This window comes from Fistularia commersonii, chromosome 20, assembly GCF_037954325.1.
Source record: "Fistularia commersonii isolate RoL2024-O1a breed Wild chromosome 20, RoL_Fcom_v1.0, whole genome shotgun sequence".
In the NCBI taxonomy this organism is placed as follows: Eukaryota; Metazoa; Chordata; class Actinopteri; order Syngnathiformes; family Fistulariidae; genus Fistularia; species Fistularia commersonii.
The window spans coordinates 12,007,393-12,022,996 of record NC_141303.1 but is presented as its reverse complement, the minus strand read 5'-3'; the positions used below and the strand labels follow the sequence as shown (position 1 = coordinate 12,022,996).

General features: G+C 38.6%; 1 protein-coding gene across 3 annotated transcripts in view; it reads right to left on the bottom strand.

Annotated features, from left to right (window-relative positions):
* Nucleotides 1-15,604, bottom strand: part of dlgap2b (discs, large (Drosophila) homolog-associated protein 2b) — a 90,775-nt gene that overhangs the window by 55,512 nt on the left and 19,659 nt on the right. The gene's annotated exons all lie outside the window — the stretch shown is intronic.

Genomic DNA, 15,604 nt, shown 5'->3' with positions numbered 1-15,604 from the left:
GATTATGAAAGGTTCGAGTTTGGGAGAGGAACGCTTAGCCCTTGCTTTGCCGTTACTACCTGTAGTCAGAATTATGCATTTCAGAGGCACTTAATAGGTTCATTAGCAGAAACAAAATAGAGCACACAGAATACGGGCATGCAGAAATTAAACCAGGCTAACTGCAGGTATGTAGAAAATTAAAGCATTTACATAATTTTTCACAAATAGCTAGGATTAACTGGTGATAATAGTGGGATTGATTCACCTGTGGTGAACCGTTCACAACTATAAGAGTGGTTACAGTAGATCCGAGTTGAAGACATTTCTGTGGAAGCTTTATTCATCGAAAATGTAGATGCTATATATGGAGAAGTTTAGTTATATTAAACGCAAATAATAAATTTAATGGCTTCGTGTATAACTGGATGGGATATAGAAATGAACTAGTATAAATGCACTTTCAATCTATTCTGCTCAATGTTACTCTTTGATGAGGAGTACAAATATTGAGTGCCTGCCAGTGGCATTGTAAAGATTGTTTTCCTTTGATATTTACAAATGAAAAGCTCCCTTTTTTTGTTCTACATTTCCCAGCCAGTATTTCAAATATGTGTCACAATAGCCTTGATACTCAATCGCTGACTATAAATCAGTTCATCTCCTCGAAAAATAAAAATCACATTATCAGTTGTGTCACATCTGTTTTAAGATTTAAAGAGGAAAGATGACATAAAAATTACATCTTTTCCCATGTGAGAGGTACTATTGTATGTTCAGATTCAATGTGTTTGTTGAAGAAGTGATAAGCTGCCGATAGTTTGTCTTGTATTCCAACTCAAGGTCAGACCCATATTATAATCAGATCTATGACTCTTCCACCCTCCTAATTATTAATTTACCGTTGTCAAATGCACTAACAATTTATCTCTTTACAAATCATCGTATAAACTGGAAGCCACAGTTGAACCACCCTGAGTATCTACCATTCCCTGTAATTAATTACTTCCTCTGCGGCAGGAAACCCCAGTCTGGAACAGTGCACATCGTCTTACATAATGTTTGGGATCTCTGATCTCACACACACCATTTCAAAGGAGCCAGAAATAAATTGCACAGTTGTCATGGCAACCACTGCTGAAAAACCCAGGGTCTGTAATAGGATTTTCAAGGTTGTTTAGGGTGGATCCTAGACTCACATAAATGGGAAAAAAAAGAAACAGTATATAATGTGAAAAAGCTTGACACTTGTGCTTGATTTGCTTTATTGGTTACTGTGTGTGGTGCATCATAAATCTGCAGCTAAGATTCAGAGATATGGAATGGTGTGAAATAGTTTGTCACACACAAACAGGCAAGACTTGCAAGACCATTTCTTCGTAACCGATAACAAGTCTCAGCTAAATAGTCTGTCAGTCTGATAGTCAGGCTCACATGAACTCAATTCCTTCTTATGCTTCAATCCTCTCTTTTATTGTACTGATGGCCATCATTTTTCCAATGTTAAATTCTTCAACTATTATGTGATTTTCATCATTATTGGTGTGTGTTGCCTCACCTCTTGCATTCTTCGCAATGAAGTGGATGATATCAGCCATATGTTTACATTGTAATAGATTAACATGAACAACATATTGTTTAGGGCATTGGCCTCCACTGGAGTATTTTCCGAATCGGCCTACACGATCTGAGTAAGAAATAATAGTAAATCTAATAACAATAATAAATCTCAAGTATTTCTACATTGAAAACACTCATGCAACTGAAAAACAATACTGTATATATCAAATGTATAACTCTGGGCTTGCTGTAACTACTACTGGCTCATAGTGAAACCACTAACTACGTCCTCACAAATGACATTACACGTACTTTAGCATGTTCCTGACAGTCGTCATGCCCAGGTCTCACCTCCCATGTAATCACCATGTAGCAAACTGAAGGTGGTGCATGGCATCATCCAGCAGATTGTGCGGAGAACCATGTGCCCTCTTTGTGTCATCATCTGAGTAGGTGCACACCATCTGATCCTTTTATTTGAGTGTGACTTGCACGTTATTTCTGTCTTGCCTCCTTTTGTCATCACATGTTTTGTTTAGGAGGAACTGCAACCTGTCTGTGGACATGTAAGCACGTGGCTTGGGTTTTCAGGAGATAAATAAAATAAAATAAATCAGTTGCAAAAGGACTGCTGGTTCCACTCTGTTTACCTCCCTTGACAAATTGGTTTCCGGGAGATTTGGTTTTACACCACAACCACAATTTGAAGGAAACAAAAAATAGACTCCTGAGATATACTGAAATTTTTCCACTTTGTATGTTCATAATTTAGAAGTAAGGAAGTGTGATCACAAACTTTTGTGATCAGACAATATGACAAAAAGCTTTGTGAACCAAAAAATTCCAAAGCAAAGTACAAAAGAGAAATATATGAAATGTGAAAAAGGAACTGTCACGTTTCCTGTAGACTTAACATATCATCTATTTCATGGAGCTGAAAGTTTTTTAATGTCCTATTGAGCGGTGGTAGATTTTAGCTAATGTGTTTTAACCTAAAAATCCTCCTCCTTGTCCCATCAAATAGATGTAATGGTTTCTGGTTTGTTCATATATACACCAAAGCTATACTTATTATGTATCCATTTCATTTTTATTTATATGGGATACTTGAAGCAATCCATTCTCCATAAACAATTTTATGCAACATGGGACAACAGTTAGTGAATCATTAGTGCCAATAAAAAAGTAATTTCAATATAAGACGCCAGCCACCTCAAGACAGTCCAGGAGGCAAGTGAACATCTGTCATCATTGCATTCTGAGGTTCTGAAAGTGTTAGTGAAGTCAAGTTATAGGAAGTTCATGAGAAAAAACTTTTTCTGGTCTTACGAAACAAACATACTGACTGTCTGGGTCATTTTAGATTTGCAGCGGACTGCTCTGCAACTTCTGCTAATACACTATGACCAGAGTATGTTTTTTTTTTTTGTTCGTTTCGTGCATGCGGGGGAGGTGACATCAATGCAGGCGTTGCCGGCAGGCTCAACAAACTAGTAAAAAAAAAAAAAAAAAAGGAAGAAGAAGCTAGCTAGCTGTGTCACAGGGTTGAGTCTTGATTCCCTGCGGGCAGTAGCGGAGAGAATGATGAGTTTCTCAGCTTTATCTTGGACAAATACCACCCACTCTTCCTGCCATGAGCCGATGCAACTCTCAAGCACCTTTAGCTACTTGCACATCTCCCTGAAGTGACCTGCAGAGTATTTCTAGTATTTGTTGGGACTGACTTACATGTAGTCATAAAATAACTAACTTTTAACAATTGCATCCATGGAAAAAAAAACAAAACCCGTGTATCTGGCTTGTCTGTAAAATAAAGCTTGCGTTCTCCACAAAACCATGGTGTTGCAAATGCATACAGTTTCTGTGTGTATTTGCTACTAATAGGCACATCTCTGTAAACATTTTATCAACTCATTTATATATTGAAATTCTAGAGAGAAGGAATAAGACTTGTGGAAATTTGCTCTTCTTTCATTAAATAACAAGTACTTTTGTTCAACCACTAATCTCAATGAGCAGATTGTTTCACTTTAGACCATACGTGAGGATGTAGAGGGATATTTTTTTGTGTTTTTTTTCTTCAACAGAGGAAAGTTTAGACATTCTAAATTGCAACTCATTGAGACCCCACATTGCGAGAATATAAAACACTGACAAGAGGTTTCCTGTTCCACAGCTTATGCAACCACTTTTGTGGTGCTTGAACTATAGGCTATTTCCTCTCTACCATAAATGTGCTTTTGTCAGCAGCTTTTGTAGCCTGTAAACCATTTTTCCCTGACAAGGATGCCACACATGAAGCGGCAGGATTAGGGCAAGTGCAGCCCAGACAGAGAAGGGGGAGGAGGGTAGTGATGCTACAGTCGTCTCCTGAACTGCATTCCCCAAGATAGTTGCATAACTTGGAATAGATAAGGCCTTCCTCCTCCACACCAATGCACAGAGAGCTAATGGCACAGGGAAGAGTGAAGCAACAAGCTGCCAAACTGTAACACATGGATCACTCTACTGGGAAATCATATCTGTGAGACAGTGCATTGATTATCATGGAAAAAAAAATCTTATCGGACCCCTGGTTGAATCTTAACCTGGCCTTTACATCTTAAACGGACACCAAACTTGAGTATATGGTAAAACCAGCTAGCCGCTGTCATCTTCGCATTAATATCGGAGTCAAAACAAGCAGGGATCTAATTTAAATACATGGGAAGCACTGAGCTCTTCTCTGCCACATTACTCAGGTCAATAAACCAACCACCGTAATACTCCTGCTATCATCTCAAATGGTTTTAACACTTTTTTGTGTATAGACTCTTTTCTGCTACAAGCAGAGGAAATCTTTTCTGCCTAGATTGACAGATCTGGTCATTTTCCACAGTCTTAGTGATTTCCCTCATGTTGTAGTTTGCCTAGGTAGGTACAAGCACAGGAAACCCATTCTGGGACAAAACCAGGCTCAAGTCATATTAAAGACTAGCTATAATGGGTTTCACTTATTGACATGAATGTGCATTTCAACACTTAACCATCTCTAGCCAGCTGCACAGTATGGTATCAAGTCAGTAAATGCCCCCACAATATCCTTGTAACGTAGCCTAAAGCAACATATTGGTTTCACAGCACTGACATGATGTGCATTAAAATGTGCCTTTTATAATTTAAGTATTTTATGATTCTGTGTGTGTGTGTGTGTGTGTGTGTGTGTGTGTGTGTGTGTGTGTGTGTGTGTGTACACATCATATGTATATACATACACATCCATCCATACATACATAATAATCTCGTCATCGAGTGTTTATGGTCCCTGAACGCGTTCACACACACACTGTCGGTTTCTTACTAAAAAGTTAGAGCTGTGTCCGTTTTGCAACGGGAACAATGCAGCCGATGCTTCATTGATTTGAATTAATACATTAATAATGTTTCTTCAAAAAATTTATAAAAGGACAAGAGATACAGTACTTCTCAAGAAAGCAATCAAATTTTGCCAGCAAAGATAGCAGTGAACATTACATAAGAGGACAGAGTGCATCCTGCAACTGAGACAAAATCATATTCAACTGGATGTAGCTTTGCAGCAGAGGATGCATTCATCATTTGATTTCCACCCACTCCATCCCACTGCTGCTGCTCACTCTACACCAGGCAGACACTGACTGATGTTGTAGTGATGCCACAGACCCTGGACAACGCATCAGTCTATTCTCTGTGTCCTTCAACGGAAGAAAATGCCAAATAAGGAGCTTCTAATCCATCACTGCTCATTGTGCAGTAGCCTGTAAAGCTTCACGCAAAAGATAAATAAAGACGTATAAGACCGAAAACAGAACCTCCTCAGATGACCAGACATGGTCATCTCACATGTTTGGCAGCCATCCCACATCACACCTCCACTGTTTGATCAAGATTAAGTACTAATCCTAACCTTTCAGTCATTTGAGTCAGTGTGATTTATATGCCAGATGTCACTATTGGTGAGAATATTGGGAAAAAAATGAAACTGAGGTGTAAGAGGCATATATTCAATGTCTTTCTTTCCATCTTTCAATGCAGATATTTCGGCAAATGTTGATAAATCTCCATGTAAACTGCTCACAGATATGTTGCAAAGTGTATCAAATTCCATGAGCATGAGTTATCCTTAGTTGTATAAGATGTTTGGTTGACTGGCTGTAAAATAATATTTTATCAATAATTCCCGAAAAGCCCATAAGTATTCATGAGTATATCAGTTAATTAGTGTAATTATTTGCACTAAGACAAGTTTTACAAAAATGACACACACTTAAGGTAGCAACACAGAGAACCAATGTGGGTGACACATAACACAGACAGCATCATTCGTTACAGTGCCAAACATTTTTAACTATAACCAGTATTATTATTTTACTGTTATTGTTTTATGTATTGATATTAGTTTTTGCTCACAAGATCCTGATCTGGCAAGACATTCATGATAGTTGTAATTCCATCCTGCATCTCTTATTAGGGATTAGTATTTTGTTAATTACTGGTGTCATCTTCCATAATAATTGTGTTTGAATTAGAATGTACATGTGTAGTTAATAACCCAAAATGTTTTTCAGAGGGGACAGACTTTGTACAAATGAAAGTAGTGGTGTGACAGTTACGTCATCACTCTCCCTTCCTTCGTATTTCTCCTAATGTAATTAAAATATCACTCAAGCATCGCAGATTCTACACTCAAGACAAACACTGACCTGGTCTGAGGTAAATACGGATTGCTCTGAAATGAACATGCCCAAGAAAGCACTTTACTGTGAAAGCATCAAAAAAAGAAAGAAAACCTCACCTTCAGACAAACATGCCCAGAGTTGCGCCGAGAAAAACATAACAATGGCTCAAGTTCATCCAACAGCACTTCTTCCGACATAGTGTTCAGATTGGGGACAAAGAGAAGAGTTGTTTTTTTTTTCTGGACCTAAAAGCAGATGCAGATTAATAGGCTGCAGATTAGAAAAAAAAAGATTAAAAATAATGTGATCTAATGTGTGCGTACTTAGATCCTTGCTGTTCAATGCACAAGATCAGTGGGATAACACGTGCGACCTCAGAGGTCCTGCCAGTTTCTAAGGAAAGAGCAAAACAACAGAGCATGCAGGAGACAGCATGTCGCCCACGCAATGTCCACTAAGTGTCAGAATAAAAACGTGGGTACAATAAATGTGGAAATATGGAATATTTAGGCCTAGAAGTAGCTCATAAACTCAGTAAGTTTGTTCAGGATTTCTAACTTGGTCATATCCATTTAGGAAGTAAGTGCGCCTCTGACGACCTCACTGCCTCCAGCCCTCTAAGCATACAGCTCTGGGCAAGATAAGAAAAACTTCAGAAATACAGAAACTCCTCATGGTTACTGAGTCAATATTAAGAGTCCAGCACTGCACTGATTTTAAGGAATATATTACCTCAGTGTATTTTACTTTTGGAGTTGTTTTATTTTAGAATTTTCAATAGTCAGAATAATCTTTTTAGACTGACAGGCTAGCACAACTACACAAGATAAACACAATAGTTTAGGACAGTGGTCCCCAACCCCCGTGCCGCACACCAGTAACAGTCCATGGATCAATTGGAACCGGGCCGCCCAAGAAATAATTCATTATTTCCATTGGATTTATTATCTGAGGCTGAATGAAAAATGACCGGATTCTCTTGGTTACGTCTCGGTCGCTTGAGCGGCAAAAATTTAACCCAAAAGCTACAGACATCTCTGGAAAGTTTCTTTTCGAAGGGGAAAAGGCCAAGTAAAGAGACAGAAGAAGAGCCTACAACTTCCAAGAAAAAGAAAGCTTTTAACAGACAATACCAGGAGTCCTACTTGAAATATGGAATTATCACAACAGGTGATTCCCACAGACCAAGCCTACTTATACATTTATTTGGACTCGCTGCATATCTTATTTCATCTGCAGAGCAGGGAGAGCAAGAGGCTGTGTAGAAATGAGTTAACTTCATTTGCAGAGGGTCTCAACAAACAAGCAATTTATTTTCAGTATAACCCCCCAATGTCAGTTAATCACTCCAACATTGCCCAGTGTGGAAGCGGAACAGGTTGCTATTTTAACTATTATTCGTGTTTTTCTTAATCACTCGAAGTTCTCAATAGCATTCAGCCATTAACCTCATTTGGAACATCGTGTTGTCATGTTATTCTGCATCACAAGTAAATGGTAATGCGTCTTGGAATATTCACAATATTTAATGACCCGTTACTAGCATGCAAGACTTTGCAATAAAAAGATGGACAAAGATGGAGGCTGCAAAAATGTTTTTCTTCTTTCCTTGCTGCCTACCATGTCCTGTCACCGGTCTGCGGAGGATTTCCATGTGTGGAAATTCAGAGAAACACCACTCCCTTAATTAGGCTGTTTAGTCATGTACCGCTCCATCTGTCTTGTGCTTACTGCAGCAGAGAGAACACAGAAGAAGGGGAGAAACTGTGGAGCGGAGCATTGGGTGGGTTGGGGGGGGGGGGGGGGGGTTTACTCCTCCCCATAACTTTATAGCATTTGTTCGATATATTATAGTGGTAACACTTATCACTTTAATTATTATATATAAATTATCCAGACTGCTAAGTGACTCAGATTAGACTACAATACAGAGAAATGCTTAAAGCTAACATATTAAGACGGTATGGTAAATGCTTTGAACTCTGTTAGCATTGCCGTCACATGTTACATGCAGACCATAACCTCTTCATCAAGATAGACAGCATTATTGCTCTCTTGAGAAGAAGGTGGAGGCTCTGGATCTTGACTCCCCCCTGCTATCTGAGTCCAGTCGTATTCCAATGATGTTTGAAAAATATTGTTTCTTTTAAGTTTGATTTGCATTTGTCAGTTGTTGAGCAGACGTGTTGTGATACAGGTAACACTATTTAGCTCCCAATTTGATCGTGCTATGATATATTTAATACACTATTGACTTGAAACAATGTAAAACCACAGAATTTTAGGGTTAACAGCAGATTAAGCAAAATATTAACCAGTGACACAAAACTTGAGTCAATTTAATTTCACACAGCTTAACATGATTTTATTGAATCATGTTAGGCGATACTGCACTTTATTCTTGCACTGTAATAATATGAGTATGGCATGCAAAGTTCACATTCAGTAATGACAAAGAACAATGTTCATTCCATTACTGTACCTTGGTACTGAAAGAAGTAGCTTAGCTTATGTTGCTGCACCTGTGACTATATGAGTGAAACCAGTGCCGTTTGGACAGAGGTGGTAGAAGGGATGGCCTTTACAATGGACCTTCATGTGGTACAACTACCATGCAAATATGTATACCAGAGGACACAGCTGCAATGGACAATTCTCAGTTGTTCGGTCATTGATCCCCAGACTGCTAAGGAACTCAGTTCAGGCTACAGTACAGAGAAATGTTCACCTAGGTAATGCAAAATGCCAAAAAGGCCAGCATTAGCAACCATCTGCTTGCCAGACATATATTCATTAACACCTGTTCAGTCAGACATGTATGCTCACATGGGGCTTTTCAAGAATCATTTGTCCTGTGGCCTATAAGGAAGTACTTTCAGCAGTTCCACACTTCTCAAGAAATTCTAATATAATAATTATTTCCACGCACACTGGCCATATTTTTTTATATTTCAAGATAAAAGTAAAGTAATCCTTTTCACCAGGTGACCCTCTTTTTCGTAAATGGTTTTAATTGGTCAATTTAAGACCAACACCATTTTGGCGAAGAGTGCATTGTAAATTGAGCAGGTTCATAGGGGTTGTATTTTATCAGTCGTGCATCCTATAATCTGCACAACGTGTAACACATATAACCTTAACCCAAGCCAGATGAGTCTTGGTCCCTGTGACCACCTGACTAGTAAACTAAGATCTAAAATTGTCTTCTGTCACGTGGACAAATGCTACAACTCATATGACTACACTATAATATGGCATCAACAGGGTTATGTAAGCTTTAACAAAACAACCTCATGAGCCTTTGCAGGAGGGTCACCAATCAGGGCAACTGCTCCACTGTAATATACCAACAATAGAAAAGACAAATACTGGCTACATTTTCACCGCAGAGTCTGTTTTCAAGGGGGTGTGGCAGCACCTGAGAAAAATCCAATTCAGTCTTCGGCAAGATGTATTCAAAAAATTAAAACATGTATTTTGCATTTGACTTGGCTAAGATATTCCTTTTCAAGTAGCCAGCATGCTTATTCATTCACAGTGAGCACAAAATTACCATTCCATCCATACAATGTCAAAACGTTTCAGAAATGATTGCCATTATAAGTCAGTATTTGCAAACTGAAGCTTAAATGATTGGGAGTTTTGTCCCAGGCAACTCTCTCTAATGTAATAGCATATTTATGTTTTCCCTGTGAATCACATACTGTCTGTTCATACTATTACAATGGAATCTATTGTACATGAATTTAGCGTCAACAGTAACAGCTGTTTTTCTTTCCTTCATAAAGATTTCCAATGAGAAAATGCGCATTATTTGAAAGAGATGCCTATTTGTCATGCCACAATTCCCAGTTGTCTCTGGAAAAAAAAAGCAAAAGGAAATTCGCAGACATGATGATTGCAAAAAAAATCTTTTATGCTTAGTTCACGCTTAGCTTTTTTGATCACAGTTTTCTTTTCCTCCCTGCATTGAATTCTCCAGGTTATGATGCAAGAGAGTGTTCAAAAAAAAAAAAAAACCTTCTTATTGGTGAGTTGGCGTTGGGGATTGGAAAATCTCCCCATGTCCCATTATACTGCAGGTGATGATACTGAAATCCTGCAGTTTCCCTCCCATACAGTTATTATGCTGGGGAATCCCCAGGCTAACAGTTTCTCCTGTGCAGCGCAGAGGAGTCAACAGGAACACATCCTTGGGGAGAAACACCATTGTCACTTTATCAGCTGAGGAGAGTCCTTCATGCACTGCAGCTCGCAGTCCTCATTTGTCAAATTTCATGATATATTGACCTCTCAGGCCCATCGTTAGAAGCATCAACTCTGTAACATACGACATCGGCAAACATTGGCAAAGATTTTGCAGTGAGGGAACGCCTTTTTAAGGACAACCTTTTTAAAGACCTTAATAAACAGAAAAAAACTCACCAGGGATCACATCTACCCCCCACTGGACCTCTGTCTAAAGACAACCTATTTCTAGTTCAACTACGGTTTCCATCGGCAAAACCATGGATGCAGCATGGCCTCGCTCCATAGTGGCGAACTTACACATGTAGGAGGTTGAGCGCAAAGCCCTCACTTCTTTCAGGGGAACACCACCAGGCCACTGGTTCAGGTATGAAGACGACACATGGGTCAAGATCAAGAAGAATGACGGAGAAGTGTTCGCCGCTCACCTCAACGTGAAATTCACAAGGGTAGACGTCATTGCTGACCAATTGCCCCTCTTGGACTGTTGCTTTCACATCTAACAAGACAGAAGCCTGGACATCAAGATTTGCAGGAAACCAACACTCACCGACCAGTATTTACTTTTCGACTCACACCACCTCCTAGAGCACAAACCGGGTGATAAAACTCTACACCACCAGGCCAAGAACATTCCATTAACTGCCAAAGGCAGCAAGACCGAAGTTCAACACATTAGGAAAGCCCTGAGATCCTGTGGCTACCTTATTTGTGCCTTTGCCAAATCAGAAACCACCAGACACAGGAACGTAGACCAGGAGGAAGCCAACAACAAACAAAAGGAGCCTTTGCAAAGCATATGTTGCTGGTGTTTCGGAGAAACTCCAAAGGGGTGTTCAACAAACACCATATCGCGGTGTATTTCAAACCCCACAACACCCTGAGACATAAAGTGGTGTAGCCCAAGGACAAAACACCGAGTTATAAGATCAAGAATATGGTGTATGGTGTCAATTGCACTGATGATTGTGATGACGTTTACATTGGAGAGACCCAACAACCTCAGCACAAATGGGTGACCCAACACAAGGAGAGCCACCACTTAAAGACAGGACTCAATGACACAACCTCTCTCAAACGTCTAATGCCTTACCAAGATCAATACCAAGACAGGTTTGCATACACAGACCAGGCCGATCTGCACCCTCCAAACAACCAGAAAAGATTCACCACCAGAACCAGTGCCAGTAACTTCCATGTGAGCCTCAGTTCATGTGATCCAACATGTTTCACTGCTTTGTCGCGCATCACCTTTTCACATACAATTCTGTAATTGGATCACGCTCCCCGGCCTCCAACCCTTGGTTCCTATGAAGTAGACCGTGATGGCAGCTCCCATATCGGGTCAATTTTTAGCTTCAGATTTGTTCCACAAGAAACAAAACAGCTGATGTGCACTCAGTTGAATTGTCTTGGGAACAAATTCAGGAAATCCAAAAAATGGGATGTGAAAGGGATTGAGCAGTAGCGTACTGTAAGAGAGGACACAACCTTTCACTTTTGATTCTTTTGTTATTGTCCAATTTTTGATTTCCACTACAGGCTGTCTATTGGGATAATAAATCTGCATACTCCTCTTTAAATATATGTTCTCAGGTATTTTTGTCGTTCAATTGTAACCTATTAATCCCCTGATCTAACCTCCACTACAGTCTTATGCTTACCAAAGTAAGCTAAACTCGTGTTTCGTTTAATGATTATCTGCCACCTTAGAGTCTTAAATGTGATTTACTTGCAAAAATAAACAACCTGTTCTTTCATATGCATTATTGACAATGCCACATCAGGTTTTAAAAGGGAAAACATTGGTTCCGTATCTGGGGCAGTATCTGGGTTTATTTGGACTGAGGAAAAGTGTGTGCCACACATATTGATTTTACCGCAGGGAGAGTGATTTATCAGAATTACTCAAGGAAGCTGGACACCATGTGCATAAATAAAAAGGCAGCGCAGCCATGATTTAATTGGGTAGATCTCCTCTGTCTGCCTACAACTACACACTCATTCACAGACAAGTGATGCTGAAGCATATTTCTCTGTTCCAACGGTTTATTACACATGCACACACACCTAAACACACCGAGAAAGAGAGAGGGCATTTGTAAACAGTAACTACCTCATCTCGAATAAAGGTTGATTTCCTGCAACCTAGTTGCAATAAGGAATTTTGGGTGATGAAAGAAAGGCAGAGCAAAAAGGAATGATTAAAAAAACAGTCACATGTCTAATGGTATTTATGTGATGCAAAATGACTAGGGAAGGGAGAGATCCTTAAAAAGAACAACAGCCAGATTGATATTTGGGAAGTCCAGACAATGCTAGCTTATTTGCTATTTATTTGATTTTTTTCAAACAGTTAAATGTGTCATAGTTGAGACAAATGGGTTCTCTGAAGTAGCATCTGCAATTTCGTTGGTCGAAATCCAAAAGAATATCAACCATTATTCTATAATGGCACCGTTGGAACAATGTCCTTGTAAATGCTGAGTTAGTTTTATGGATTATGACAATGAGCCCAAAATTCACACTTTGCAAAAACTGAAGTATCTTGGCTCTCGTTTTTTTTTTTTTTCCATGGCTTTTAGACTCACACTACTGAAGGAGAAGACAATGCTATTCAGCTTGAGAAAAAAAAATTGATATTATTTTTCTGCATTATTAGTCAAAGAGGACAAGTAACATTTATTTACATTTTGACAATATTTTGTTATCTGAATGCATCTGACAACATAGCGGCTCTAACTAATAACCCAAGGTGAAAGTGTTCCATGTCTTTTCTCAGAGTAAAGACAGAAAAAAGTTGCACTGTTTAGATTGTGCTTCCCCACAATAAGCGAGATGTTTTTCCACTAAGAGTTGGGACAGTTCCAGTCTTATTAATGTGTTCTCATTTGGCTGTCTCACGGTTAGTGCACTATGGAGACAGGCTGCTAATGAAAGTAAAAGCAGGATGTGGAGATAATTACAATTACAGGCTGATCAGCTGCTGTTCTGAATCCATTACCATGTCATTTGGCTATGGTGGTGACTCCTTGCAAAATTCCCTTATGACAAAAAAATTAAATGATCAATATGGAAGCCATATGTTTCCTGCAGTGAGAATTCGTGCACACTTGGATTACATAATGGGGTTCAAGTATGAGAAGAAGAAACACAGGATGCCTGCAAAGAGTGACAGTGTAACAGGAAATCCACATCTAGCCTTTAGATATTGTTTCTTTTGTTTTTTGGAGTGTACTACATATTTAGAAGTTAGTAGTATCAAGTATCAAAGTAAGTATCAAGTAAGTACCTATGTTTCAGATCACAGAATACATTCCAATATAATATACATGTATATCTACAATAAAGATGTAAAAGTAACATACTGCTATCATATTACACTATTTGAATGACTACAAAGCGTGTCTATTACACAGTGTTTTGTAAATTTACCAAAGATATTAAACTTTACTATGGGTTATCTGAAAGTCTATGTTCTTTAGCACGTCTGTCATTTAGAATGAAGGACAACAAGGCAGACAGCCCCCGAAAATGATGCGTTTAACACAAAATGAATTCTGAACATTGTTATACTACTTTTTAATTTTGGAAAAAAAATATACATAATATACATACATAAATATACATACATAAATGAAAATAAAAATCAGAAAAACATTCATTCATTATCCATACTGCTTACCCTGCACTCAGGGTTATCGGGGGGTTGGAGTCAATCCGGGTTCTTATTGGACGAGAAGCGAGTGCAACCCACATGAAAATAGCCATAAGTTTATAAATACTTGAATGAATAAGAATAAATATTAAGTAGAATTCCACTTTTTTTTTTTTTTAAAGAAAGACATATTAGTGATATAAAATTGTATAAATGAAATAAATAGTGTCTGTGTAAATATCTATATTGAAGAGATTTGTAATTACTACTATTTCTAACTACTTAAATTCTTTTGATAAACAAGCCAGCATTTAAAGTAATTATTGGTCTGTGGTGTCTCTTTTTATTCAACCATTTTAACTGCTCTTCCTGCGAATCCAAACCCAATTATACTTGTAGGAAGTGTTACACAAGGTTCACCCTGGACCAGTTGGCACTCACATATAGACTTACAACCATCCACTCCCAAATTCCCACATCTCAGCATTATAGGTTCTCCAATCAAATTACTAAATTATTATTTTTTTGATTGTGAGACAAACTGGAGAACCTGGGCATGCAGAAAAGAGAACATGCAAACGCCACACAGAAAGAACCCCATCAAAATCAAGCCAGGGACCTTCTTGCTGTTAGGTAGAAGTACGAACCACTGTGCCACCCTATCTGAAAAACATCTTTTACGTCCAGCTTTACATCATTTATTTGAAAATGCATGTCTGATATAAATATAAGCATATATATATATATATATATATATATATACATACATATAAGTGTGACCAGTGGCCTCTAAAATATCTCTGAGTAAATCACGCCCTCAGAAAGTAGCTAGTCTTACACTCTAACATCAAATAAGCCCAAGGCACAGACTTTTACTGATCTCTCACCAAAGAATATCTATAGCTCTAGTTGAGTTTATTCTCTTTCTGCGCTTTCACATTTCTCTGCAACTGAATACAATGAGGGCCAGAGGTGTTCACTCAAGAACGGGCTTGCAATGCTGTGCTTGGTGTTCAAAACTGTATTCTGTGTTTAACCACCCACAGCAAGAGTTCAAGGAACTTAGCCTTTTACATGTTTTTTTTTTAACTGTACGAGGATACCCTTCACATAAAATGCTAAGTGGTTGCCAGGCAACACCACATATTCCAGTGGGATATAAGCATTTGCAAGGTAGGGATCACTTTATACTTCATGCTCAACCTAAGAGCTGAATTAAGCACTCACAAATTAAAGAGATATTAGTATAAATACGAGAAAAAACCCACATTAGTACTATACATTTGCTGCAAGTGTCACAGCTTGCAAATGTAAAATAAAATGAAAAAAAAAAACATTATGAAAGGCACACCCGAATCAGTCATTTTGACACATTATCCTGCCTTACAATAATTAAGCCACATGTGGCTGCTGTGTTCATTGAGCCGACTGGCCAATTAATGAGCCATAAGAACATGCTAAA